Source organism: Macaca mulatta, chromosome 10 (genome assembly GCF_049350105.2).
Source record: "Macaca mulatta isolate MMU2019108-1 chromosome 10, T2T-MMU8v2.0, whole genome shotgun sequence".
Classification (NCBI taxonomy): Eukaryota; Metazoa; Chordata; class Mammalia; order Primates; family Cercopithecidae; genus Macaca; species Macaca mulatta.
The window spans coordinates 10533980-10541229 of record NC_133415.1 but is presented as its reverse complement, the minus strand read 5'-3'; positions in this window follow the sequence as shown (position 1 = coordinate 10541229).

Genomic DNA, 7250 nt, shown 5'->3' with positions numbered 1-7250 from the left:
GGTGTTTTGCCCACATCCTCCATGGAGCTTGTCCTAGTGGAGAGAGGAAAATCATCAAATCAACAAGGAAACATCAGTATGTCACATGCTATGGATTGATCTAGAGAATAACAGAGCAGAGCAAGAGGAGACAGAGGAGGAGGGATAGTTCTGGGGCAGGACCCTCAGGGTGGGGGTGGGCCTCTGGGAGGAGGTGGCATTGGAGCAGATGTGAGTGGTTTTTTTTTTTTTTTGAGACGGAGTCTCGCTCTATTGGGAGGCTGGAGTGCAGTGGCACGATCTCTGCTCACTGCAACCTCCGCCTCCTGGATTCAAGCAATTCTCCTGCCTCAGCCTCCTGAGTAGCTGGGACTACAGGTGCGTGCCACCACGCCCAGCTAATTTTTGTATTTTTAGTGGAGACGGGGTTTCATCATATTGGTCAGGATGGTCTCAATCTCTTGACCTCGTAATCCTCCTGCCTTGGCCTCCCAAAGTGCTGGGATTACAGTGGTGAGCCTCCGCACCCGCCGATGTGAGTGTTTTGAGAAGAGAGAGTAAACAGTGCCAGTGAGGAGGAGGATGGGAGGGCAAAGGTGACCATGGTGGGGAGTGAGGTGGGAAGGAGCCCTCCTGAGGGACCCAGCCATGGACTTGGGAATCTATCCCAAGAGCTTTAGGAAGCCGAAGGAGGGGAGGAGCTGGCTCTGATGTGGGTCTGGGGAAGTTCACGCTGGCTGCTCCTGTGGGAGGGTGGAAGCTGTGCCTGGGCCAGGTGAGCAGTGGCAGAAGCAAGGACCCAGCAGCAGCCATGGGGCCACATGTGCACAGGGCCCTGGTGGTTTCCGAAGCAGGAGCCGCTGGCACGTGGGTTGGGTTGGGAAAGGGGGAAAAGGAAACAGAGGTCTCTAAGGTGACTTCAAGGTTTTTGTCCTAAGCGACAGGGTGAACAGTGGTGCCATTTCCTGGGAGAAGAGTGGGTTTGAGGGACCACGCCTTGCACTTTGGAAGGTGTTTAAAACATCCACGTGACGGGGCCCAGCAGGTAATCACACGTGCGGGCTGGAGCGCTGCGGAGAGGCTGGAGGTGGAGATAAATGTGGGACTCACTCATTGGCAGAGTGTACTCCAGTGGGAGTGGCTTGCGAGCTTCAATACAGAGGAGGAGGAATCTGAGGAACATTCAGGAGACAAGAGCCCACGAGGCTCCACGCTGCCCAAAGCCCTTGTCTCCCAGCTCACGCGTCATCCCCTGAATGCCTGGCCCCCCATGGCTCTCAACATCCCCCTACCTGTCCAGTCTCACGCCCCTCCTCATCTGCCAAGTGCCTCACCTGTCCTCAGGACCCAGCCCCTGCCCACAGCAAATCCCTCTATGTCCCCACCCTCTTCTCTGCTCACCTGACTCTTCCCTGAGTGAGGACACTGCTTCCTTTTAACCCTTCAAGGGGGCTGCTTTTTCCTTCCAGGCTCCCTGTCCTAAAAGGCTGGAGGTGGGGTCGGGCTCTCCCGAGCTCCTCGTTGCCTCTTCACGATCACTGTCCCTCTCTCCTTCCTCAAACCTCGCAGCGCCTTGGGTGCACACGCCCTGGGGTGAGCTCCCTGGTTCCAGTCGCATGCCTTCCTCCCAGGCATTCCAGGTAAGCCAGGATCACACGTGCAGTGGCTCCCCGTCGGTCTCTCGGCCACTGTTCCCTCCACCTCCCTTCTCCATGATTTCAGCATCGTGGATGTAGACAGCCCATCCAACCTGGGACCTAGGGCCTAGACCTCCCTGCTGCCAAGGATCTGTTCTTTGGCCACCTGCTGACCTGGTCATATTATCATTGGCAAGAACAGTAGCAGCTGCAGAACTGCCACTTTTAATCCCCCGTCTCAGACCTCCACCTGCAAACGATATTGTCTTCTTCCGTTTAGTCTCCTGATGTGACAACCTCCTCATATTTGGGGCCCCTAAGCCACTTTTAAGCCACCAGTTAAAAGCCACATCTTTTAACTGGTCACCATCCCCTTTCCTATTCTTTTTTTTTTTTTGGAGACAGAGTTTTGCTGTGTCGCCCATGCTGGAGTGCAGTGGTACAATCTCAGCTCACTGCAACCTCTGCCTTTCGGATTCAAGTGATTCTCCTACCTCAGCCTCCTGAGTAGCTGGGATTACAGGTGCCCGCCAACACGCCCAGCTAATTTTTGTATTTTTAGTAGAGACGGGGGTTTCACCGTGTTGGCCAGGCTGGTCTCGAACTCCTGACCTCAGGTGATCCACCCACCTCGGCCTGCCAAAATGTTGCGATTACAGGAGTGAACCACCGCACCTGACCCTTTTTCCTATTCTTATGTTCTAACCCAGATTAGATCCAAGCACCATCATGTTAACTCTTTCCTTGCTGAACAGCTGAAAGTGCCTGGAGGACACTCGGCCATGCGGAACGTCCTCACTTTCTCTTTATGACACAAAGCTGAATAGAACCTCGGTTCTGGTCAGCAACCCAATCACCCTTCTCTGGTCCATTTTTTCTCCCACCTCTCTGAGAGGCAGAGAAGTAATCAGTACGAAACATGGCCTCCTCCTTAGCACTCATTGCTTAGGCAGTTTGTTGGGATGAAGTGGGATGGCCTTGTTGGGAGGGCATGACTGTCTCACTGCAAATCTGAGGGTGCCCACTGTCCCGCTGCAGAAAGAGCTGAGGCAGAGCCAGAGTTTTGTTTTTTTGGTTTTTTTTTTGTTTTTTTTGAGACAGAGTCTCGCTCTGTTGCCCAGGCTGGAGTGCAGTGGCACAATCTCGGCTCACTGCAACCTCCACCTCCTGGGTTCAAGCGATTCTCCTGCCTCAGCCTCCTGAGTAGCTGGGACTACAGGCACGCACCACCATGCCCGTTTAATTTTTGTATTTTTAGTAGAGACAGGGTTTCACTATGTTGGCCAGGCTGGTCTTGAACTCCTGACCTCATGATCCATCGCCTCGGCTTCCCAGAGTGCTGGGATTACAGGCATGAGCCACCACGCCTAGCCGAGCAGAGATTTTGATGTCACACGCTCGGTTTGAGCCCCTGAATGGGGAAGGACATGGTATTTATCCACTGACAGTACATTAGAAGGGAAGAGATTCACCAGAGATTCACCAGGGTGGGAGGAAGTTACTTTTAGGGGCTTGCGGGAAGTTTGTTGGGGTCTTCTTGACCCGGGAGAAGAGCAGGAGTAGCAATTCTCTCCCAGTGCCAAGCACTCTGCAGGTGACTGAACCAGCTGCTAGGACCAGGAGACACCTGCTACTTGAAAGAGCTCTGCTATGCATTTCACCTGTGCCCTGCATCCAGGAGGACTGAGCCATGCATCTGCCCTCAGGTGAGGGCTCTCAGCACCAGCTGCTTGCACGTCACCCGTGGGCCATCCAGCTGGGATGCTCTTCAGCCCAAATTGGTTTGATTTGGCAATAAGGAGGCTGTTAGTGACCTGCAATAAAAGTTTCGGTGGAATTTGGCAGAAGCCAAGTGGCTCTGGGGAGTATGTGGTATGTGAGGAAACTGAGGCAGCCAACGTAAACAACTCTTTGAAAAGGTGCTTTGGGGCCGGTTGCGGTGGCTCATGCCTGTAATCCCAGCACTATGGGAGATTGAGGCAGGAGGATCGCTTCAGCTCAGGAGTTTAAGACCAGCCTGGACAACATAGGAAGACCCTGTCTGTACAAAAAAAAAAAAAAATTAGCCAGGCGTGCCGGCATGCACCTGTAGTTCCAGCTACTTGGGAAGCTGAGGTGGGAGGATCGCTTGAGCCCAGGAGGTCGTCTGCAGTGAGCTGTGATTGCACCACTACACTCCAGCCTGGGCGACAGAAGAAGATCCTGTCTCAACAACAACATAAAAAAAAAAGTGCTTTGGCCTCAGAGCCAGGTTACTTGTTAGAAAAAGACACAAGGTTGAGAGGAGGTAGACATGGAAGGGTTCTTGTTTGTTCTTGGCAAGGAGTCAGTAGAGAGAGAGAGAGAGATGGAAGATGCCCAAGAGCATCCAGGAGCCAAAGGTGGAATTTAGGAATCAGTGCACAGCAGGGAGGACTGGCTTCAGTGGGAAAAGGACATATCTCCCCTCCGGGAGGTGACAGGTGGGGCAGTCAGGTAGGCACCTTGGTGGCAGGATGATGGGAGAGTTCCTATCTGAAGGCTGCCAGTTTCTGAGTATAATAGAAAGTGAGGTTTTCTTTTTTTTTTTTTTTTTTTTGAGACGGAGTCTCACGCTGTTGCCCAGGCTGGAGTGCAGTGGCGCGATCTCGGCTCACTGCATCACGCCATTCTCCTGCCTCAGCCTCCTGAGTAGCTAGGACTACAGGCGCCCGCCACCGCACCCGGCTAATTTTTTTTTTGTATTTTTAGTAGAGACGGGGTTTCACTGTGGTCTCGATCTCCTGACCTTGTGATCCGCCCGCCTCGGCCTCCCAAAGTGCTGGGATTACAGGCTTGAGCCACCGCGCCCGGCCAAAAGTGAGGTTTTCAATAGCCATGATGGAAGATTTTGGGGGTGAGCTGATGAGGAGAGTCCAGCAGCTGGCAGGTAGTATTAGAGGACACAGTTACGGTTGATGTCCATGGATTGACAGCACCAGATTCTGCAGTGATGTGATTTTCTCCAGCACAGCTTAGGACCCAGCGGTAGCCAAGAAGGATGAGGAGACTGGCTCTGAGTCAGGGCTTCCAGGTTAGTGCATCAGTGAGACAGGTCAAGAAAAGTCAGGATTTCAGGCGAGGTGGCTCACACCTGTAATCCCAGCACTTTGAGAGGCCAAGGCAGGTAGATCACCTGAGGTCAGGAGTTCAAGACCAACCTGACCAACATGGAGAAACCCTGTCTCTACTAAAAATACAAAATTAGCCAGGCGTGGTGGCACATGCCTGTAATCCCAGCTACTCAGGAGGTTGAGGCAGGAGAATCGCTTGAATCTGGGAGGCGAAAGTTGTGGTGAGCTGAGATCGCGCCATTGCACTCCAGCCTGGTCAACAAGAACAAAACTTCATCTCAAAAAAAAAAAAAAAAAAAAAAAAAGATAAGTCAGGATGTTGTCAAGAGATTGGCCAAGATGGGGAACTGTGTAATCCATGCTGGAGAAGGAAGCAAAGACTGGAGGGAGAGGCCAGAAAGAAGGATTGGAGTCAAAGATTGTCTTGCAGGAGAAAGGATGGAAGTGAGAGCAGCCAACAGCAGGAGAATAGATGACCACAGAGAGACAAAGGACCACCCAGAATGCAGTAAGTCAGGGTGGGACCCTTGGCTGCAAGTTCTGGCCTTGCGAAGGGGGCAGAGCTCCAGGGAAGGTGAAATGACGGGGAGGAGGGGAAGGAAGTCAGGGAACTGACAGAGAGGTTGGTTGTTGTAGGGGTCATGTAAGCAAATATCAGAGATACCCAGAACAGAGGCAGGGACTGTGAGAAAGAGGAAAATAGAAAGTATGTCTGCCGGGTGCGGTGGCTCACGCCTGTAATCCCAGCACTTGGGGAAGCCGAGGCAGGCAGATCATGAGGTCAGGAGATCAAGACCATCCTGGCTAACATGGTGACACCCTGTCTCTACTAAAAATACAAAAAATTAGCCGGGCGTGATGGTGGGCGCCTGTAGTCCCCGCTACTCAGGAGGCTGAGGCAGGAGAATGGCATGAACCCAGGAGGTGGAGCTTGCAGTGAGCCGAGATCGCGCCACTGCACTCCAGCCTGGGCGACAGAGTGAGACTCCGTCTCAAAAAAAAAAAAAAAAAAAAAAAGAAAGAGAGAGAGTATGTCTGGGGGTGGGCATGGTGGCTCAAGCCTATAATACCAGCAGTTTGGGAGGCTGAGATGGGTGGATCATTTGAGGTCAGGAGTTCAAGACCAGCCTGGTCAACAAGATGAAACCCTATCTCTACTAAAAATACAAAAACTAGGTGGGCCATAGTGGCACGCGCCTGTAATCCCAGCTACTCAGGAGGCTAAGGCAAGAGAATCTCTTAAGTCTGGGAGGAGGAGGTTGCGGTGAGCCAAGATCATGCCAGTGCACTCCAGTCTGGGTGGAGACTGGAGAATGAGACCCTGTCTCAAAAAATAGACAAATAAATAAATAAGAAAGAAAGAAAAGAGAAAGAAAGAGAAGAAAGAAAGAAAAAGAAAGTACACCTGGGTCTAATGTTGTCAGTGAATGAGTATAACTGAGAAGCAAGGACTTCGAAGGTGACAAGATCTTTAAAAGACAATATTAGCTGGGGGCACTGGTGCGCACCTATATTCCCAGCTACTCAGGAGGCTGAGCCAGGAGGATCTCTTAAGCCTAGAAATTCAAGGCTGCAGTTAGCTGAGATTGTGCCACTGCCTTCCATCCAGGGCAATACAGCAAGACTTTGTTTCTAAAAATAAATAAATAGATAAACAAAATAAAAGATAGTGAGTGATGATGGTTGGAAGAAGCTTTAGGGTTGGCTCTGGAGGGTCAAGGGATGAGGAAGAAGGAGCAGCCTCCCCGGGGGAGGGGTGCTGGGAAGTGAGAACCCCAGATGAGCGCATGGTTTCTGTTAAAACATAGGCTCCAAACTGGTAGCCAATAAGCCAAACAGTAGTTTGCTTTGCCTGCTCAAAAATTAAGCCAATGAAGGCTGGGCCTGGTGGCTCCCACCTGTAATCTCAACACTTTGAGAGGCTGAGGCAGGCAGATTACCTGAGGTCAGGAGTTCAAGACCAGCCTGGCCAATATAGAGAAACCCCAACTCTATTAAAAATACAAAAATTGGCCCGGTGCAGTGGTTCACGCCTGTAATCCCAGCAGTTTGGGAGGCCGAGGTGGGCAGAGAAGTGGGAGGTCAGGAGTTCAAGACCAGCTTGGCCAACATGGTGAAACCCCATCTCTACTAAAAATACAAAAATTAGACAGGTGTGGTGGTAGGGCCCCTGTAATCCCAGCTAAAGGAGGCTGAGGCAGGAGAATCACTTGAACCCAGGGGGCAGAGGTTGCAGTGAGCCAAGATTGCACCACTGCACTCCAGCCTGGGCAACAAGAATGAAACTCTGTCTCAAAACAAAAACAAAAACAAAACAAAACAAAACAAAAAATGTCTTGGCACGGTGGCTCACGCCTGTAATCCCAGCACTTTGGGAGGCCAAGGTGGGTGGATCATGAGGTCAGGAATTCGAGAGCAGCCTGGCCAACATAGTAAAACCCTGTCTCTACTAAAATTACAAAAATTAGCCAGGCATGGTGGTGCGCACCTGTGGTCCCAGCTACTCAAGAGGCTGAGGCAGGAGAATCACTTGAACCCAGGA